Source organism: Manis pentadactyla, chromosome 13, assembly GCF_030020395.1.
Source record: "Manis pentadactyla isolate mManPen7 chromosome 13, mManPen7.hap1, whole genome shotgun sequence".
NCBI classification, from domain to species: Eukaryota; Metazoa; Chordata; class Mammalia; order Pholidota; family Manidae; genus Manis; species Manis pentadactyla.
In genome coordinates, this window is record NC_080031.1 from 58,449,560 (window position 1) to 58,471,860 (window position 22,301).

General features: G+C 43.5%; 1 protein-coding gene across 5 annotated transcripts in view; it reads right to left on the reverse strand.

The window, feature by feature from the left end:
- Positions 1–9,140, reverse strand: part of CNOT6 (CCR4-NOT transcription complex subunit 6) — a 79,581-nt gene extending 70,441 nt beyond the window's left edge. For 2 of the 5 annotated variants that reach the window (XR_008993516.1, XM_057491157.1), the window contains exon 1: positions 8,778–9,140. The gene's annotated coding sequence lies outside the window, so the exon portion shown is untranslated. The remainder of the gene's footprint in view (positions 1–8,777) is intronic. The other 3 variants (XM_057491158.1, XM_057491156.1, XR_008993517.1) reach the window with 2 other exon arrangements.
- Positions 9,141–22,301: the final 13,161 nt, after the last annotated feature.

The window sequence follows — 22,301 nt, forward strand, 5'->3', positions numbered from 1 at the left end:
ATTTTAACTTGTTTGATCCAAAAGACTGTGCTGCCAAGTGGCTATGCAATAATTTACCTCTATTATCTCAATTTAATACTCATAGCAACCCATAAGGTGGCTGTTATTCCCATTTCACTTTAAATAAAGAAACTGAGATGCAGGGTTTATAACTTGTCAAAGGTTACACACACTTGTTAAGTAGTAGAGTTGGGATTTGAACCTGAGACTAATGTTGCCACAAAGCTGTAGTCTACGACATTACTGTCTCACACAACTCTAGAATTCTGTCACTGATAAAGCCAAGACGTCACATTCATTCTTCAAATATTATGTTACTGAGACCATGAACCTTCTAGTTTCCTTCTCAGATGTACCATCTCCCAAGCTACACTCCACTCCCAAACTCTGCCTAATAATCAAAGACAGCAGATCTCAAACACTATCATCTCAGGAGAACTTTCACTGATGTGGGTTATATCTGTCAATATTTGCCATACCAGAAGTTAGAAATTTTAAAATAGTAATTCAATAAATATAATAAAGCTACCTCACATTAATAAACAGCATTTTTATGAAAACTTTTTCAAAAACAAAGTAAAATTTCACAATTAGTGACACTTTCTTCCTTTTTTGGAAATCTGTTTAATGTCTGACATACTAGAGGACAGCTGAATTCACATATCTCCTTTGAATTCAATCTGATCAAGTATCACATATCATTTGCTAGCCTCTGGAAAACTCTGTATACTCGTAAGAGAATGAAAGTACTGTATACTCATAAGAGAATGAAAATGAAAAAAGGCAAATAACATCTTAATAGTATTTCTAAGAACTTAAAAGTTTCTGTAGTCACCTCCTCCTCCCCCGGAAACCTCATACAAATTTCCTTAAACCCTTTTCTCAAGTAGAACAAAAATAAATTTCAGTCCAAACTGGTTTAACTATAATTTTCCAATCAATAAGACCCCTGCAAAAACAGAAAATTTTATATTATGATAAAACACTCCTCCAAAAACAAAGCTGAGTAGCAGATGTGGCCAATACTAAGTTCCAAAAGGGGAAGACTGGGGCACCCATCTGCGTTCAGTGTCAGGCCCCTGCCATGCAATGTGGAAGTTTACCAGACCGCCATTAAAACGCAACTCTGACCACGTGCACATGCCCAACGACACAAGAGAATACATAATACAGCCAGAGAGAAGCACAGGGTGACTGCAACCACCACAGGAAACTACCAATCTGAAGGTCAAAAATAGTCAAATATTAGCAATTTCATTCATTCCAGTAAGTTAGCTCTAAATACAACTATAAAGACACATCAAGTATAGGTCACCTACAAATTTCAACTCAAAATAAACACAAAAACCAGTTAGCCTAGAAATGTTAATGTCTAAAGCATAGCGCAAAACATATTAAAGCGGACAAGATTTGTGCTCTATCAGCAAAAGCTGAGTGTCCACTAATTTGAGGGTATTAAGTCAAAACCATGATTTCTGGTAAAACCTCACCAAGATCAAAAAGGTAAGGAGAGGGATGCCATCAATCCTAAATCTGCTTCCTCCCTTAGCATGAGAAAAGCAACAACAATCTAGTTTGTATTTTCAGCACCAAATCATGGCTGCCAATAGAAATCTTTTCATTTCCCTTATCTTTTGCAAGATTGTTCATAACCTATTTGCCCTTCCCTCTCTTACAACGAATCATAACATTCCAGTTACAATACCTAGTAGGAACTTTGGCCTTTGAGATGTTCAACATTTACCCTAGCTGCTGATTCATGGATACAATCATTTGGGAGGCTCTAATGTACTAGCAGTTTTGACCCACTAGTCATTTTTTCCCAAAACAAGAATAAAGATTATTCGTGAAATGCTGACTTAACAAATCATCAAGGAGTCTTTACCAACACTAGAATACTGTTCTGAAGCCCCTGAGTGATGTTTCAGAAGACCCAGAAAGACCAAGGCAAACTGTATTCAATTGGAGTCCCACTCTGCACTGATTTTTGACTGCATGTAAGTGACTGTCTCTTCCTAAAACAGTGAAATGCTTTAAAACTGGGTTTTTGCCCACCATGAATAGTATATTTACATGGGCTCTCATAAGGCTTTTTGATCTTCAAAAAGAGAATCACAAATATTAATAAAGATTCTGCCAGTTAGATATAATGTCAACATGATCGCCACTGATGTAAGTGGTTTCAAATTTAGGGCAGCACTTGGGTCTCCCTGTACTCTCAAATCCATGCCAAAGGCCCACTGCAAGGCACAGCACCAAGAGAGTGATAGGAGGGAAGTGGAGCAAGTAGTGTCATTAAGAACACAAAGTAAAGTCAAATCGACTGATATCAAGTCCCAGCTCTGCAAGGGTGTGTTTACATTCATCTTTCAGGCCAAAAAAAGTTTCTTCATTTATAAAGTATCTACCTCACTCTTTTGGTATAAGGATTAAATGACAACATATGTAAAGCACAGTGCCTGTCACATCACTCAACAGTTATTTCTTCCTGTGACTACAAGTCCCTAAGTTTGAGTTTCTTAGTTTCCCTAAAATTAGAAACCAAATGACAGTTCTTTTAGATGTCCCAAATAAACTACGGGTTTCATTTCAACAATTTCAGATGAAAATGTATGAAAGAAGCTCTTTGTCTAAACCATGGCAGTTACTTTCATTAAGGTCCTGTTTTATTATGTTGCAATGTTTACACACAACTATACACAACCTTATGGACAAAAAATTTTGCACCCCCAAAAGCTGACTGCAAATAATAATTTTGACTTAATTTCAATAAACCATCGTTTCTGTTTGGACTTTAATTAGCAGGGACTCTACCAATATCTTTTTTTATTTTTTCATCAATCTCCCCACACTTACCCCACTCAAAATCTGCCTGGTAAAAAAATCTGTATACAACCACCCCATGTATCTAGAGAATTACCAGTGATACTCTTTGGATACAAAGATCACTGCCTAATTTCTGCTTTGTTAGATCGCCACAAGTTCCCTTTGTGAGGTCTGTTTGTAGCAAATAACTTTGAAAGAAAATAACTCTGCCTAATTTTCCTCTTTGCTACTATTCTACATTTAAAAGTGTACAAATATTCAAATGAACTTTGTTAAGTACAAACCTAGCACAGGGAATACGAAAGCAAATTTCAGTCTTTAGTAACTGAGGACTGAAAGTTCTAGTATTTATGATTTTACATCATATAATGTCCACTTCCAATGAGGAAAAATTTCCTTTCCCATTTTTGAAGTTACTAAGATTCCAAAGAGAACAATTTTATGTGAACAAATCAATCATTTCAACCAATGTATCAAGGAAAAGTTTTAAATATACACCTAATATATATATATATACAGGTATAGATAGATAGGTATACATATGTATCTATATATATGAAATTTATTTCCCAAGTTTTGGACTTAAAGGAAACAGAAGGCTGGCAACTAACATAGGTGCCTGTTTTCTCTCAACCCTGTTTCCTCCTCTTTCAACTATTACCCTTTTTCCTTCTCCTCCACTTTAAACTTTCCCAAACAGCAGTCTATATAACTTTTTCATCTTAATCTCCCATTTGTTCTCAGCCCAACCTACAATCCAGTGTTTACTTTCCTGATTCCAGGAAAAATAATTCTATTTATATTCACTCATGGCCAAATTCTATCAGTCCACTCTGACAGCATCCTACCCTAAACTGGGTACCACTTGTCACCAATGAAAACTTCATCTTGCTGGGCACTGTTACCTCTCCCAGCACCTCTAACTTTGCGCCCTCCTGTTCTCCTACCTCTTTAACCACTTCACTGCAGTCCTGTCCAAAATGCAACACTGGCTATTCCTAAGGGCTCCTCTGGTCCTCTCCTCTCTCTGTTTTCTACTGACCTGTGGTCCACGAGTAAGTTTCACACACATGTGTGTATGATATACTTTCATTCTCTTCTGCAGGGGCCATAATTCTCACATGATTCTCAAATGGGGACCCTACCTCCCCTCAAAAAAGTTGAAAAGCATTTGTTCATACATTCTTCCAGACTGATCTCCTAACTTCCAACACCAATTATATAATGACCAAATTATAAAATCCCCAACCACTCTCTAGTCCATATACCTATTTTAGACATATCCACCTGAAATATCCAACACACGTGTCAAACTGAGAACCAAAACTATTCCACTTTTCTTGCCCAAATCTGCTCTTCTAGGATCCTCTATGTTCCAAATCAAATCATATCAACAGTTCCCTAAGCTGAAGAACTTCTGTTCTGGCCTGAACTCTTTCCTAATTTTATAATGCAGTGCTTATCTGCTCTCAGTTTTGGAATCTTTCAATCAAGTTTATTCTATGCTTTTCTAGCTCTTATGCTGATATCCTGGACCTCTCACAGAAGATGTGAGTAAGCCTCTGGCCCCAGTCTGACCCCTCTAATCCCACCTCCACATTTTTACTGTGTCTCCTGAAAGGTATGTCATACACACAATTTCCCCACCCTATCCACCTAACAACTCTCAGTGGATCCTCATTATATATAATGGAAATCCCACACTTTAAGTAAAAGCCTAAGACTACTCACAAAGTGTTTGTGGCCAATTCCCTTGTCCCTCACATCCTTGCATCCCGTATTTCACAGTACAGCCCAACAAACCCCTATTCACCCTTCAAAACAGCTTTAAGACCTCTGAGAAGATTCCCTCAAGTTTCCCAAGCAAAATTAGTCACTCCTTTCTTAGCATGTGCTAACTGCTTTGTATGTTCCTCATTACTATATAACCTGGTGAGTGCTTCATTGGCTCGCTTGTCTTTCTACACCACTATACAGCCACTGAGGACAAAAGACTGTAAGCCCCACAAGGGTAGCAAAGTGTATACATGGCACCTGACATATGGGCATCTGACTATTTTTGGAACTGAGTTTTAGTACTAGTATTCAAGTATAAGTAGTTCTGTTAAATCTCTTGTTCTGAAAATGTGAATTTGTTTCAACGTCATAAAGCAAAATTCCCATTTGCTTATGTGCAATTTTGTCTGTAAAAGACACTAAAACTGCACCCAGCTGAACTGAGCTTTGTAGACACACACAAAATACACACCTTAAACACCTACCAGCTGTGTCAGTTCACCACGTGTTATAAGCCACACCCACCCACGTCTGGGGTGGTTGTAACATTCCATTTGATTTCAGGTAACCTGCCTGTCACCACTTCATAATAAGTCACAAGCAGCAATTCCACATTATGCCCACTTCCATTTCCGCAAGCCAACCAGGTCTTTTTCAAGGCAAAGTACTATATTTACCCTAGGACTTATGTATTCCTTAACCACTTCACATGTTTAAAACTGTGCTACATTTTCATTAGGTTCCAATCCCATTTTTCTCTGTAAGGCCGGCAGTTTTTATGCACAATTCTGCATACCATAGTGGCTTTTAGGAATACATGTGATGTTTATAGCATAACTGATTATGTAAATTAACAGCTGTATGAGGAGCTCTTAGGCTGTACAGAAGTTTCAATATTCTAACTGTGATAATTTACTGGAGCAAAAACTCTGTCCTCCCCCCAGATTTCATACAATGTTTACAGCCCATATCCCAACAGACCATTAGGAGAGTCATACCGTTTAGGCTTGGTGACTCTCACGTGTGGTGAGCAGAGGGTTGATTTTTCCAGCTTATTCTCTACAATCTGCCTAAGCCTAATTCAGAAGATGGGTTCTCAATGCCTGAACTTTCAAGTGTACCGTTCTATGGGTTTTAGTATTTTGATTGCTTTTAACTTCTTCCAAAACATCCTGACATTTTGATTTTAAATTACCCTGTATTACAGGACAGCTGGGCAGAGCCCTCAAGTCCATACTATCAAGGGGCCAAAGACACAAGAGACACTATATTCAAGTTAAAAATAGATATGGAGTCACTAGCCCCACACAATCTCAAATGTGACTTTTTTTTACATGTGGGGCCTCCACTCAGTCCTCCACACTGATGCCAAAGTGATACCTCTAAATCACCTTGCTCTCCTGCTGAAAATATTTTGGCTCCCTTTTGCTATAGGATGAAGATACAAATCTCACTTTTAGCTGAGTAAACACAGTCCTCAAAATCTAGGCCAGACACACCTTTGCAGGCTCATCTCTAGTCACTCTCCCTGTTCCAGTAACACCTCACCAGTGGCCTTACCCTAGTAGTTGGCACCTCAACACACCCACTGTACCTTGTTTGAAATGACCCCTTTGCCCCAGTTGGATAAACACCTATTCTGTTACTTCTGTAAACTGCTCCCACACCTTCCACTGACTGAATCATTCTCTCTTCTGTTCTCCCACGTCCTTTTGTACACCTACCTATTAAGCCTGAGACTACAAGAAGGCAGAAACAGAGTAGTATTCATTTTTGAATTCTCAGGGCCTGATATACTATACCTTGACACCTAACTTGGGTTATCAAGAAAATACAAATGGATGAGGGAGAGGTAAAGCCCAGGGTTGGGCAAGGTTAATGCAGCCTCATTAAGTCCCCACCTTGGATGCAAATAATCTCCTCTCTGATTATTTATTCAAATACCAAAATAGGGTGCATTCCATTGTACTCTGATGCAAAGTTTAGTTTAATTACTCAGCATTTCTTAATTTCACACACAGAATGCTTTATTAATCACACTGTAATGGCTACCTTCCTAAAGTAGGTAGGTAAGGTTAAACAAAAAAGTACATCAGTAGAGGATTTTGTGGAAGCTAAGGATGTGAAAGTTAAAATTGGAACTTTTTTCTAAGTAACATTAAGTTCCAATTAAAAGAAAAATGTAAACAGCACTGCATCCCCACAAACCTAAGTCCTTTCTCCATTAAGATACATGGTCTTGGCTGAATGTGCTTGGACTTTTCTGAAGTAATAAACACTTTAAAAGCAGAGCGTCTCAACCAGTGTACCTTGCATAGGGGAAAGTTACAAGTGTCCTGAAGATACTGGTCCCCTCAGTCCCCTTGGCCTAATGGCTATAGCTGTGAGCAGCCTTGACCATTTATTCCAGTATTCCAGAAAGAGACTGTGTATTATCCCTCTGTTGCACTATGTTATGACGAAGGTTTACACTTTAAAGAATACAAGAAGGCTAATACAGGTACAGTGGGATGCCTACGGATAAACCAAAATAAATACCAACTACAGGTGCACTAGGAAAATTTCTACAGTGACTTTATTTGAAGTCAGGACCAAGTTCTACAACCAACCTCATGCCTGCCTGTTCAGAGGAAAATAGTCTGAAATTTTCCAATAATTGTAATTTTACTTTGCCACCAAGATTTAAGAAACCTGAAAATACCTACAATTCAAATAGGCATTCAAAGAAATTTCTTCATCTACATTACTACCCATCAAGACACCTTCCAAACCACACAGGATGGACGTTCAGAGTCAATGATTTTCTGAGTCTCACAAGAAAATGTCTGTTTTCTGTGACATCCTCATTTTTCACATCTATCTTGCTCACCTACTGACAACTGACCAGACTCAAACCACCTCAAATATCTCCCATCCATTAAAACACCCTTTACCCTCCAAAAAAAACTAATCTCCAGCAATTACACCACACCCCCATGTGCGCGTACATTCACACAAAACCTGGTCCTTCCCACCTCACTGGGGCGAGCTGCTTGAACTTTTCTAGGTCTGTTTCCTCATCAGCAGCTTTTCAAATATTTCGTTTGAAGAAAGGAGACTGGACTAGACCATAGGTCTAAAAATATTAAGCGCTTTTTATCCTAAAAATGATCACATTCTAAAGACTGTGATAACTGCTGTGACAGCAATTACAGTCTTCAAAATCTTGATCAATAGCCCTCTCAGTTCCTACAGCCTCCTGTACTGTGAACAATACAAAGTGCTATTACACGCCATTTTACTTTTCACTTGCTCATATTTGCTCTTTGCCTCTCCAAAATTTAATCCCCAGACACATAAGAGTCAAGAAGATTCCACACGAGCACTAATTGGACATTCCACCTGGAAAACAGGCAAGAACACAAGCAAACTAAACAACGGCAGCTGAACACAGTAACAAGTCCAAGAGAAGGCAAGCAAGACGACCATTCACAATGTTGTCATTAGCAGCAGCAGTTAAAGAAAAGGTTATAGTTATTAGCAGGCTGTTTGGGGAAGGTGGAAGAAAAAAAATCAGAGAAAACAGTTCCAAAGGGCACAGTGATTGATGTTTAGAAATAAAAAGGAGAGATGAAGTTACAGACGAAAACTGCTTCGCGTAATAAGGACTGTCTTCGAGTCCTTAGCAAAACCATGAATCTCTCCATCTAGGGCTAAGTGCGTCTTTTACCATGTCATTCCAACCCCCAATCGCCCCCCCCAAAACTCTTTGAACTGCAAATGCATTTGGAGTAAGGGGTGAGCAGCTGGTTTCCCGCTTTGCGGTGACTGCGAAGTTCCACAGCAGCAACCCCACAAAACCACTCCTCCAAAGTTGCCACCCGTTCTGGCCACGAGTCCCGGACCCCGACTCGCCTCCGGGGGCAGAGCCAGGGCGCCCCCCACCCTCGCGGGCCCCCGCCCCCGCCGTCAATCAACGCCCCCCGCCCGCGCGGACTGGGCGCGGAGGCGCGACCCTGGACGGGGCGGGACCGCTATCGCGGCGCGTCCGGGGCCCCCAACACCCGCCAGCTCCGCCAGGTTGCGGGCATTCTGCCCTCGCCCGCGCGCTCCGGTTCCGAGGGCACGACCTAGCGCGGCCCGTGCGTGGCGGTGCGGGGAGCGGCGCCGTCCGGGGCTGGGCCCGTCTCGCTCACCTCTCGGGGTGCGCTGCCTGCTGCCGCTGCCGCCGCCTCCTCCCTGTGAGTGCAGCGGGGTCTGACCTGTGGAAACACCATACCAGTCCCGCCCGCTGCTGCAGCGCCGTCGCCGCCGCTCCTCCGCCGCCTCAGCTGCCGCTCTTTGTTCCCCCTTCGAGCGCCACCGCGTCGGCCGCCCGCCTCAGCCGCCCGGAAGGGCCGCCACTACGCCTTCCCGCTCTCTCGGCCGCCGGCCTCGCCCTCCTCGCTGCGCCCACCGCCGCCTTCGCCTCCGCGCCGCCGACGCCGCCGACACCGACGCCGCCGCCTCCTCCTCCGCGCCCCCCTCGTTTTCATTGAAAGCAAACAAGCATCATGGCGGCAGCCGCCTCCCCCAGCCAGCAAGCGCCCCGACCGCCGCCGCCGCTCCAACATCCGGGCCGCCCATTGGCCGCCGCCGCCGGGCGCGACCATTTGGCCCCGGGGGGGGTCGCTCCACGCACGCCGCTGCCCAGGCCCCGCGCTCTTACCCCCGCGCTGGGGGCGGTGAGCCGGCCCGGCGCGCTCCGCGGCCGGCGCTCTCGCCTCTCCCGCTTTGCTCGCTGCTCTTTGCCGCGTCGCGTCTTTCTCCTCTTAACGCCGCCCCGTCTTTCACCTAGCTCTTTTTCTGTCTCGGACTGTCCGCTCTTATCTCCCGCCTTCCCTCAGTTTTCCCGATCTTTCTCTCTTTCGTTGGGCCTGTCAATCACGTGGAAATAGGGGTAAGCTTTCAGACTTGTGACCCTAGCCGGTATCTTGATCTGCCTAAAGATGAGACAGTCCATCGTGAACAGTCGCATAATTCTTCCTGCCTCAAATGTGCAGAAAAAGTTAACTCATGACTCGAGTCAGTCCATTAATCGTCATTAAATCCAGTAAATTAAGGGACAAGTTTGCTGGAATAAATGGGCCCATGGCTGCCTTCAAAGAACCAGACATTCTATTCAAGGGGTGATTGAAGGTGAGCATCAGGACACATTAATTGGTAGTGGAGGCCCTGTGCTGGGGCCAAGGCCTAGAGATTAATCAGGCGCACCCTGCCCCAAGTGAGCTCAGAGACCAGGGGCAAGAGAGTCACCCAACAGACTGGTAATAATCCATTAGCGAAGCATGTGGTGGGGCATGGTGTGAGGGAGTAGGGACAGCTACCTGTCCGCCTACATGGCAAACTAAGGTGGGCTCCTGGTTCTTTCCTGGAAGATCAACCGTGAAGAAGTGAGTGTGACACCAGTCCCAGGACCTAACAATAACAAAGAAGTGAGACACCCCTCACTGAAGTCTGAGCTAGAGGAGATGGGAGGTGGGTAGCTGTCGCTGGAGCAAAGGAGAGCTGGAAGAGCAAGGGAAAGATCAAGGGGCAAAGGCTGTTTGAGCTCTTCCCAGCATGGCCTTGGGAGGCCATTACCTAACACGTGTCAAGAGATCAGCAGTGTCAACACACTCCTGTAGAGCCAGGGGACACTGGACAAGTGCAGGGCAAGACAAAAGGCCAGCAAGGGTAAGTGGTGGATAAAACCGGTGCAGACTGACCTGCTGCTGTGGGCCTCCCTTCACGCCCTCCTACCCCAGACTACTAAGCACTGACTTTGTAGCATACAAAATGTTACCAGACTCGGGCCAGAGGCTGCCGACATCCAGCTGGGTCTCTGCCACCCCTGTGAATGTGTGTCCTGGCAACCTGTGCTCCAACCTGGACAGAGGGGTGCCTTCTGGTAATTTGCCTAGAAGGATTTACTTTTTATGAGTAGCACAATGTGTATGGAGGAAGGGAAGTCCGTAACAAAAAGCTTAGTGCATAAAACAGCAACAATTTTACTCTATCTCACCAATCTTGTGCCTAGCCAGCCAGTTCTGTGGGTCTCACTGGGGTTCTCTCATGCGAGTACCCAAGGTAATGACTAGGGACTGGATATCTGGCACCTCAGGGCCCCCCATTGAGGCCTCTCTGACCCCCTTTTCTGTGTGGCTTCTCCCTCTAGCAGATTATGCTGGACATCTTACATAGTAAGGGCTCCAAAAGGGAAGAAGTAGAAGTTGCCAGACCTTGTGAAGAACGTCACTTCCTCTGTATTCTGTTGGCCACAGCAGTCACAAGCCCAGTCCAGATTCAAGAGAAGACACAGGACACATAAGCAACACAGGAGCAGCATGCACATACAGGGAGAGCAGATTTATTTGGAGCCATTTGTCCCCAATGGTGGCCCTGCCTGTGCACATCCTGTTCTTTCTGACCTGAGTGCCTCTCACCTTTCCAGATCCACATCAAAGTACCTCTCATGTTAGGAAAGACCTCCCAACTCCCAACAGGCTTTATGCAGAAATAGGTTTTTAGGTTATAAAACACCAACTCAAACAGGCTTTATGCTGAAAAAGATAATTTATGTGTGCAGGGTGTCACATAACTGAAAAGATCACACATCATGTCATCAAGAATGGATCTCACTCCTTCACCCTCAGCTCCACTGTTCCCCCCCCACCCCCCACTGGCTTCGTCACGCAAACTTTCTGACCATACAGGAAAGACGGCCACTAGCTTCTGCAGGCTTAGATTCTACCACCTTCTTGACTTGGATAGAAAGAGTACCCCATTCACATTCATTCCAGCAGAAAACCCAGGGCAGGCTCTCACTGGCCTGGCTTGAGCCCTGACTCTACCCCTGCAGCAAAGTATGAGGTCAGCCCCACATGAGCCAGAGGGTTTGAGAGTGGGGAAGTCATGATTCCTCATGGAGACTGGGAGGAGGCCAGAAGCAGGGGAGCAGATTCTAGCTCACCCCTCCTCTGGGAAGGCTTCCCTGGCAGAGCTGGTCACTGTGTCCTCTGGCTCCCAGCCCCTTTACCCATCAGAGCACTTAGCAGATGGTGCAGTCATCATTTCCCCTGCCAGGGTGAGCTGCTCCTGTGAATCTGATTCATGTTGTTGCCTCCACACTGCCAAGTGGGGTTGCTTTTGAAACTTTCCCGACCCCAGGCTTCTCCATTTCTTTCCTCTGTTACAAGAGCCTTGCCCTTCAGGCTCCAAGGCAGGCATGTGGCTGATCTTAGATTGGTATGTGGGCATAGGAAGAGAGTTATGGCTCCCTTTGGATGCTAAGCCAGGACAGTATGAACTTCTGGCAGGCAAGTGCATCTTCCCCACCATATAACTGGGGACAGAGTGATGGTGAAAGACCATCTTGGCGGCTTGGAGTTGGTAACTCTTGGTAGTTTTTCCTTTTAGCCTGTAACCTATCTCAGGTACATGAACCAACAAATTCATGGTTTGCTTAAGTTGGAGTTGGGCTTCTGTTGCTTGGAATCAAAATAGTTCTAACTGGATGTATTAGATGATAGATGGGTGGATAAATAATGAAGATAACCGAGTGAAGGTCATGATCACTGATGCTGTTGTATCTATTTCCTGGATGTGGCTGGAGCATTGGGATTCAGATTCAGGCTCTGTGTAGGTTGTGGTGCATAACTCTATGAGTCCAGCAGCTGGAGTTGCCAGGGTGCCCAGAGATGGGCAAGTTTGATCAGACTGATGAACCTCTCTGTGACCAGAATGTTTGTGGTGGCAGAGCCACACATCCTGTCCCAGTAGGAAAGCCCATGGAAAGATAGGTTATTAGAATTTGCTTGGTAAGCCTGAACTATGGACTCTGAGGAGCCACTCAGTTCTGTTAGTCTAATGCCTCCTCTTAGGGTGGAGACTTGCTGGCCAGGGACCAAGATCTGTGACTCCTACCCAGTGCCAAGGAAGTGTATACACCCTGGCCATCTGTCTCCCCTTCTCTGGGCTCAAAGCCCCCTTGCCACCATTTTCTTCAGATAGGGCCCCATATAATAGCTGAAGCTTCATATCCCAGTCATAGCTCCCAGCAGTGTCCTTTGTTCACTCTATCAGCCTGCAATTGACTGAAAACCCAACTGAAATGGCTTTAAGAGAAAAAAGGAATTTGTTGGCTCAAATAGCTTAAAAAGGCCAGTAAGAGTCCACCAGCTTCAGGTGTAGCTTGGTCTGGGGGCTAATGCCACTGTCAGCTCTGCTCACCTCCATGTTGACTTTACAGTCAGGGCCACATTGAAGCAGAATGAATGCCAGCTCCTACAAGGTTCAAGCCCAGCCGGAAAGAGAGAGCTTCCTTCAACAGCTGAACAAATGTCACGGGCCTGATTCTCATTTCCATCTGTGAACCAAACACCATATGCAGGACAATGTCCTACCCTGGCCAGGGAGAAGTCACATGCCCTCCCCTGGAGCTGGATTGTGTTCAACCTTACTCAAAGCACACATGGAAAGAGTTGGCGGGGTCCCTGAGGGAAAAAAAATGGATGTTGTAGCCCTGTCCCTACCCCAGCCACACTTCCCAAAGGTATAAATTGATTACAATGCTTTGGCCTTAAATAAGAAAACAAAACTAACCCAAACCTCCTCAAACATGTTTAATAGGTGGGTGTACTTACTGATTCCTGTGACTGAAAGTCCACATGTAGGGGGCCACTAGGGGTATTCGAGGCCAGAGGGCAGATTAATCCCTGATACCACCCTGGGCAAAGAACAGTAATTTGTCTCTTTGTTCCTTGCTACACGATACTGGGGGTTGGAGTGATGGCAGGAGGCTGAACTAGAAGGGAAGTCTGAAAGATGTTTCCTGGGGAGATTGGCCTAAAAACAGTTTAAGGGAAGTTGACTCTTGTTCAAGACAGGTAAATGAGGCCTAGGTCTCCCAAAACTGATGTCAGCCGACCTTCCAGGCCCCTGGGAAATCACAGTGGGCAAGCTGGGGTATGGTGCTCGTCTCAAGGACACACACATGGGCTTTGTACCCAGACTGATGGCCCCTGAGCCCCTCGTCTGCCCTGTGGACAGGGGGCCAGCCCAGAACCCCCATGTGGTCTCCGTGGGGATCGTCAGTGGAGCTCAAGGTGAAAACCTGGAGAGATGCAGAGGATGCAGGTCCTTCCAGAGATGGTTGGGGCTCTGGGGCTTTATGGGGAGGGGTTGCAGTGACAGAAGACCCAGGCCTCTTCCTGTATAGCTTGATTCCTGGGTCACTCTCTAAATTTATTAGGATCCATTCAGTTTCTAGAATAGAAACCTGACTGGAAGTAATAAGAAATGGGAACGTACTGCCTCAAGGTAACGCAAGCTACTGTAATAAACAGAAAATTTCTTACGTATGTAACAGCTCATTTAGCAGGTGGCTTTCTTCCACGTAAAGATTCAGGTACCTGGGCTCTTTCTCTTGGCTCTGTCACCCCCCAGGGCAGGGGCTTTTATTCTGTGGTCCAGGTACCCCCAAGAGATCTGTGGACTGAATTCAAGGTGGGGTGAGGTGAACCCAGAGATGGGAATATGTTCCCATTTCCTGCCACTTTGAACCAGTGGCATGAGTAGTGCCTAGGGAAACCCGACAGTTCCATATCCTGTCACAGCTGTTGGGGAGATCTTTTCTCCCCCAATTAATTCTTTCTTCTTTACTGATGTGCAAATCACGTAACTTAAAATTAACCATTTTGAAGTGTACAATTCAGTGATATTTAGTACATTCACAATATAGTTCTAAAACATCATCCTGTAAGAAAATGTTGGGGGTATATTGAAGTACCATTTTCATTCATTTACTACTTTGAAAATATGGTAGATATCAGACCTGACCAGTAGATCTTGTTATGTAATATGCTTTTGAACTGTGTAAATAGTGTGTCATGACATTTGAAATATTTTGGTAACTTTATTTCAATATAACTGGCTTCCTTCATAATCCTATGTATTTAGGGTCATTTCTAGTTTGGGGCTCAATAAAGCTACTGAAACATGGACAAGTTCCTGTGTGAAAATGAGTTTTCACTTCTCTGGGATAAAGGCCCTTGAGTTTAATTGCTGGTTCATATGGTAACCCCATATTTAGCTTCAAAAGGAATGGCCACACTGTTTTCTGGAATGGCTGCATGTTTTAAACATGGGTGAGATATGGTGAGACAAGACGCAGGTCAAGAGAGAAAAACAGCAAGAGTTTTACAGTTTTGTTACTCAAAATTCAATGTGAGAACACAGTACTCCATGTGGAAACACATGGAGAAGCACCAGGGTGGGTCAGGAGGCAGAGGGAGGGGAAACTGAGGGCAAGCGCCTTTATTGTGGTTTCTGCAGGGAGGAGTGTGTGAGGCAGGGAAAACACGTTTACAGTTGGCTAGTTTGAATAATTTCAGTGGGCTCTGGGGCATAGGTACTAGTGCCCTGCCTTGGGATGATTAAAGCAGGTGTATAGTGGGTGGGACTGTGACAGCCCAATAAAAGAGCTGGTTGGGGGGAGGGTTAGGCTTAATTGTCTGCTCAAGAACTGACCAGCCTTTAGCCAGGGCCTAAAAATTGGTCAAGAAGGCATTTTATTTTATTTTTGTGCATTTATTTATTTATTGCATTTAGAATTCTTTTTTATTGAGGTACATACAAGAAAATACACAAATTTTAGTGTACAGCTTGATGCATTTTGACATGTGTACACACTCAGGTAAACCACCACCCAGATAAAGATATCAAACATTCTCACTAATTTTCGCCCTTCACCAATTTCACCCATCTCTCATTCCTATTCCCCTCCCCCATGGTAACCACCAGTCTGTTCCTCTGTGTCTGAGTCTATTTCAGTTTTGTTTGTTCATTTGTTTTGTATTTTAGATTCCACATATAAGTGAAACCATACGGTATTTGTCTTCCTCTGTCTGATTATTTTGTTCAGCATAATACCCTGTAGGTCCATCCATGTTGTCACAAATGGCAAGATTTCATTCTTTTTTATGGTTGAGTAATATTGTCTTGTGTATATGTACCACATCTTCTTTATCCATTCATTTAATGGACATTTAGGTTGCTTTCCTATCTTGGCCTTTGTAAATAATGCTATGATAAATAGAAGTGCATATATCTTTTTGAATTAGTGATTTTGTTTTCTTCAGGTAAATTTCCAGGAGATGAATTGCTGGGTCTATATGGTATTTCTATTTTTAGGTTTTTTGAGAAACCTCCATACTGCTTTCCACAGTGGCTACAACAATTTGCAATCCCACCAACAGTATACAAGGATTCCCTTTTCTCCGCATCCTCGCCAACACTTGACATTTCTTGTCTTTTGGATAGTGGCCATTTTAACTGGTGTGAGGTGATTATCTCATTGTGGTTTTGATTTGCATTTCCCTGATGATTAGTGATGTGGAGCATCTTTTCATGTACCTGTTGGTCATCTGTATGTCGCCTTTGGAAAAATATCTATTCAGGTCCTCTGCCCATTTTTAATCAGATTATTTGTAGGTTTTTTTTTTGGTATTGAGTAACATGAATTCTTTATATATTTTGAGTGTTAACCCATTATCAGATATATCATTTATGAATATATTCTCAAGTAGGTTGCCTTTTCATTTTGTTGATGGTGTCCTTTGATATGCAGAAGCTTCTGAGTTTGATGTAGTCCCACTTGCTTATTTTTGCTTTTGTTTGCCTTGCCTGGGAAAATGGATTCTATTTGTGTTTGTCTTTTTAATGTTGGGTTTTAAGGGCTCTTTGTATATTTTTTAGGTACAAATCCTTTGTCAGATATGTGACTTGCAAATATTTTCTCCTAGTCTGTAATTTGTGTTTTTATATTCTTAACAGGGTCTACTGCTAAGCAAAAGTTTAAAAATTTGTTGAGATCCGTTAAGTGAGTTTTCTTTTTAAGATCATGCTTTGGGGGTCAAATGTCAGAACTCTTTGCTACTCCTAGGTCCAGAACATTTTCTCCAACTTTTTCTCTAGAGGTTTTATAGCTGTACATTTTAAATTTAAGTCCATGACCCATTTTGAGTCACAATTTGTGTAAGATGGGAGGCTTAGTTAAAAGGTTTCTTTTTGTTTTGTTTGGCTCCAACACCATTTACTGAAAAGTTCCTCTCCTGTTAATCGCTTTTCCTCCTTTTTCACAAATTAATTGAGCATTAATTAATGCTCCACTTGTCTTTGTGAGTATCCCTCTGCTGATTTTGCACTGTTGTGATTGCTGTAGCCTGAATACCTGTAAGGGTGATAACTCTCATTTTACTTTTCTTTTTAAAAATTGTTTTTGCCATTGCAGGCCTTTCCATTTAAATTTTTGAGTCATCTTTTCTATATCTATAAAATAAACTTTGCTGAAACTTTGATAGGAACTGAGCAATTATTGGTATATTAGGGCTAAGTCTCCCACTTCATTATTTGTTCCTGATTGTTCCCTCTCTCTCTCATTCCTCTGTTGCTTTTTTCTTGCCTTTCTGTCAGTTATTGGAACTTTTTTTAGGGTTTCACCTTGATTTATTGGTAAGCTTTTTGAGTGTATCACTATATAGTTTTCCTAATGTTTTGTTCTAGAATTATCATATATATAAGTAAGTTAATCACCGTCTACTGGGGTCAATGTTTTACCATTTTGAGTAAAGTGAAGAAAACCTTCCTCATTTAGGTTCCTTTCATCTCCCTACTTTAAAAATATAAATTTTTGAACTATTTGCTCCACAAACATTGAACACCACAGCAGATTGTGCTATAACTTTTGCTTCAACCATAAAATATGACTAAGGAAACTTATGAGGTGAAGGATAATCTATTGTGTTTCCCCATTCCATTGTCCTTTCTGTTCTGTGCGCCTAAGTCTCCTTCTACCACAATTTTTCTTTCTGGAAAGCTTCCTTTTGCCATTTTTTAAGGGTAGGTTTGCTAGCAACAAATTCTCTTGGTTATCCTTCATCTGAGAATGTATTTATTTCCCCTTCACTTCTTAAGAACAGTGTCACCAGATTTAGGCTTCAAAGTTGAGTTTTTCTTTCAGCATTTGAAAAATGTGCCACTTCCTTCTGGCCTCCGTGGTTTCATATGTGAAACACACTGGCACTAGAATGGCTGTTTTCCTGTAGATAGTGCATCATTTCTCTTTAGCTGTCTTTAAGATTTTTTTGTTTTTAGTTTTTGGAAGTTTAGTTCTGATGTGTCTCAGTGTGGATTTCTTTGGGTTATTCATGTTTGGGATTCTCTCCAGTTCTGGAATCTGTAGATTTATGTCTTTCACCAAGTTTGGGTCATTTTCAGCCATTATTTCCATGCCTATGGTTTCAATCTCACTCTTTCTCCGCACTTTCTGGAACTCCGATGACATAAATACTTTATTATAGACCCACAGTTCCCCAAAACTGTTCATTATTTTTTCAATCTATTTTTTCTCTGTTGAGATTGAGTAGATTCTGTCAATCTGTCTTAAAGATCACTGATTCTATCCTCTGTCCTTTCCATTCTACGGTTGAGCCTATCCAGTGAATTTGATTATTGTATTTTTCAGTTCTATCATTTTCATTTGATTCTTGTTTTTTATAATTATTTTCTTTGCTGAGATTTTTCTCTTTTTTCATTTGTTTCAAGAGAATTTGTAATTTATTATTGAAGCATTCTTATGTGCTTTAAAATCCTTGTCAGATAATCCCAACATCTGATTCATCTCATCTTCCCTAATTTGAATAGTGGTTATCCTGGCTCTTGGTATACAAGTGATTTTCTATCATACCCTTCACATTTGGGTTATTACGTGTGAGGACTCTTGGTCCTTAGATGTTTTCAGGTCTTCTACGTCAGCAGGCAGTCACCCAGTGTACTGTGTAGATTCGCTTTGGTCCCAGTGACAGGTTTCTGAGCCCTTGCTGTGCCACAGTGGTCAGCTTTGCCCTTCTGGTGTTGCAAGGAGCTCAGTGCCGGCTGCTCTTCTGGGGGGCAGGAGTCACTTCCCTGGCTAGCCTACTGTTTCTGTGTGACTTTAGCAGGGGAGGGGCATGAGCAGAGGCCACTGGGCCTGGGTCTCCTTATAGCAGTGGACAGAGGGCGAGGAGTCGTAACCACTCTGCTGGTACTCCCATTTCAGGGCCCACCAGTGTCTGGTTGAAATTAGGGGCCAGGACACCCCAAGACTCCCCTGCTCCCGCTGGGGGACAATAGCACTATCTGCAGTGCCAGGTTCTGAGGTGAGAGCTGGGAGGCCAGGGGCCTCACTGCCCTGTTGCAGCTGGTAGATCGGATGGCCAGGTTGTGGGGCAGGGGCTAGGTTTTAAGTTTTAATCCAGTTTCTCAGTTTCCCCACTCCTGGCTTAGGTTCTCTTGTCTGGGGTCCAAGTCACTTATGACTCAAATATCTGCTTTCCAGCTTCCAAATTTTTATTACTGTTTTTCCTCCTCTTTGTTCTGCCCATTTTTGTTTTGTAGGGTTATTTACCTCCTCATCCCTTTACTGTAGTTTTCATGAGGTTTCATGGGAATGAAATCAGATGGGTGTAGACAGCACTCTATCTTAAATAGAATTCTTAATTATTACAGTTTTTAGTCTTCTATTTATCTATGGTCATGTCTTTTTCCTCATTCCTAATATTATTTCTGTTTCTAGCTTGCCTGCCTTGTCATAGTTGTCAGAATTTTGTCTATTTTATTGACATACAAAAAATATTTATTGAAGCTACTCTTTTTTTCTTATCTCATTAATTTCTTTTTTATGTTTATTAATTTCCTCCTCCTACTCTCCTGGTATTTGTTTTATTACCTATTTCCTTTCTAGAAGTAAATGATTAGCTTATTTGTTTTTTGTTTTCTTTATTTTATAATATTTTATAAGACTATGTTTTCTTTTTTCCCTACATTTTCTTTTTGGCTGTATACAATATTTTAATATATATAATATTATCATTGATATTATTTTATAAATTAATATTTTACTTTCTGTCTCTTCTTTTAAAAAATAATTTCTTGTGAAATTTAAGAAATTCTGGATGGCTCTGGAATTCTGATGGGTGTGGGAGGGCAGGAGTGGAGCAAGAAGATCCTCTCCTTTTATAGTTAAATTTTCAACTATTGCTTCATGATAAGAAATTACTCTGCACAATTTCTACATTTTAGAATTTACTGAGGTGTTTTTTACGGCTGAGTTAGCAGTTTTAGTAAACATTCTGTGAGTATTTGAAAGCAGTGATCATTTCCATAAGGGATTCTCATGTTTGTATATAGAAGATGAGAGAATTTTCATTGCAGCTCTTAAAAAACAAACAAACTGATATCTACTGAGTGCTTATTTTGTAACATGCACTATTCCAGGGTTTCTCAGCTTTAGCACTGCTAACATTGTGGGCTGGGTATTTCTGTGTGTGGCGTGTCCTGTAAAATGTGGGATGTTTTTAGCAGCATCCCTGGCCACAGCCTGCCAGGTATCAGTAATAGCTATGGCCTCATTCCCCAGGCTTTGACAACCAAAGATACCTCTAGGCATTGCCAAATGTCTGCGGGCACAAAATCTCCCTTGGTCGAGACCTACTGCTGGTTTATAGCTATGAATTCATTGAATTCTCATCACAAGCCTATGTGGTAAATTCTGCTATTATCCCCATTTTCCAGATAAGTATTTGTAAACCAAGTGTCTGTAAACAGAAGCCTAGAAAGGTTCAAAGTAACTGCAAAATCACAGGGCTATCAAGCATTATTTGTAATTGCAAAATCCCAAAGTGAGACAGAAACCACCTGAGGGTCGTTCAGTAAATTGTGGAACATACATACAAATGAGTTTTGCAAAAATTAACTACTTAATATACTTCTGATGTATAAACCTCAAAAACACCACCAAGAGAATAGAGCAAGTTGCAGATATCTTTCAGGTGGGGATACAATGAGCAATATTGTCTGGAACCTCTCTGAAGATTCTGATTAGAGTTTTACTTCTGGCTCTGTCCCCTTTCCCAGAATTGTCCCTGTGTTTGTGGACATCCTGTTTCAGGACCCTGGTCTGGATCTCTCCATTTCAGGAAGCTGGCTTTCCTTGAGCATCAGGTGCCTCTTGCTCTTCCTTTCACAATACACAGGGAAGAAAAGACCAGGATATTGGGGGCAGGGCTTGGGACTGGCAGCTGTCACCACAGGACTGACTTGTCCCTGTACTGACAGGGCTGCAGAAGGCAGCTGCACCTGGCTCGGGCGCCGGGACTCCCCCTGGGCTGGGGGGCCTTGAGGACCCCAGGAAGTGCTGCTACAGCATGATTCACCAACTCCTCATTCCTCTGAGGAAACCTTTCCTGTCGGCATCCCTTTTCTTTATGTTAGGTGCTCATAGGGCCCTTAGTCCTTGACTCTCATCTTAACTCGGGAAAACAGCAGATGCCCAGCCCACATCCACTGCTAGGTCAATTGCCAAAGTGTCTGCTTTCCAGTTTCAGAAGTTGTGTTACTATTGTTCCCTCTTCTGTTCTCCCTATGCTTGTATTTTCCACAACCCCCACTCCTTCCCTGAGACCCCGGCACCCCCCAACGACCAAGCAGCTGGTGGGTTTAGCAGGGAGCGGTCACCAGAGCCCACCCTAGCTCCAGGCCTAGCCTCTCTCCTGGGTGGCTGCAGTGTTCTTGCCCTTGACTATTCTGCAAGTCACTCTTGCTTAGGAAGGTGAGGAGTCCCATGCATATGCATGTGGCTGATTCTGAAACCTCATCTTTTGTTTGATGAGGCCTCCCTGGGTGACTTTGACCACCCAGTGGGTTTACAAGCCATTGAGACAGATGACAGTGCTGGGTTCAGACAGACCTGAGTCTGACCCTGCTTCCTCCACTTCCCAGATGTGTGATTGGAGACGTCACCTGCACTCTCCAAGTGTCAGTTTCCCATCAGCAAAATGGAGATGAGGATCTGTCGTGCAAAGGGTTGTTGGGAAAATGAGAAAAGATACTCTGCATAGTGAGCCTGTGTCCAAGGAGGGATGTGCAGGGAACGTTGTGTGGGGAATGGAATGCAAGTCACCAGAAGGCTGCCAGGTGGGGCCCTCAGCATCAGTGCTGAAGAGCAGGGGCGCTCAAACGTGGGTGGGCCCGTGCACCTTCCCGAGTTGTTTTGTTTGTTGTTTTTCTTTTAAAATAATGGCTCTTCCAGGGAGACAGAATCAGAATCTCAGGGGCTAGGGCTAGGGTGTCTGTATTTTAGCAAGTGATTTTAGCCCATACTATGAAAATCTGGGACCCACTGATTTAGAACACTGGGGAAAGGGGGGCAGGCCTCCCTTCCTCCTCTGGAGTGGAGCTCTCCCTCGCTTTGGCCCAGGGCCTTCAGGCCCATTGTCGGACAAGCCCATGAGATTGGTGGGATGGCCCCATTAGAGTTCATTTCCTGACTCTGCTCTTGTCATTCAGCCTGGGACTCTGCTCTGTGTGTGTCCCCAAGCCCCATGTATGGAGTCAGCGGTGAGGAGCATCTTGGACCCACCAGCCTGGCCTTGACCACAGGGGGGAGGCCTTGGACTCACCCTCCCCATTTTAACAGCTGTGGTCGAGGAAACTAGGCAAGTAATACCGATCTTGGCACATTTGCTTTCTCCTGAGCACACCGATCAGTAACACACACCAAAGGAACACAGGTGAGGAGGTGGCTGCAGTCATCCATATGAGAGACCTGGGGCCTTGTGGGAGGAGAGGAATGCAGGACAGATGGAGGAAGAATTCAGAATGTG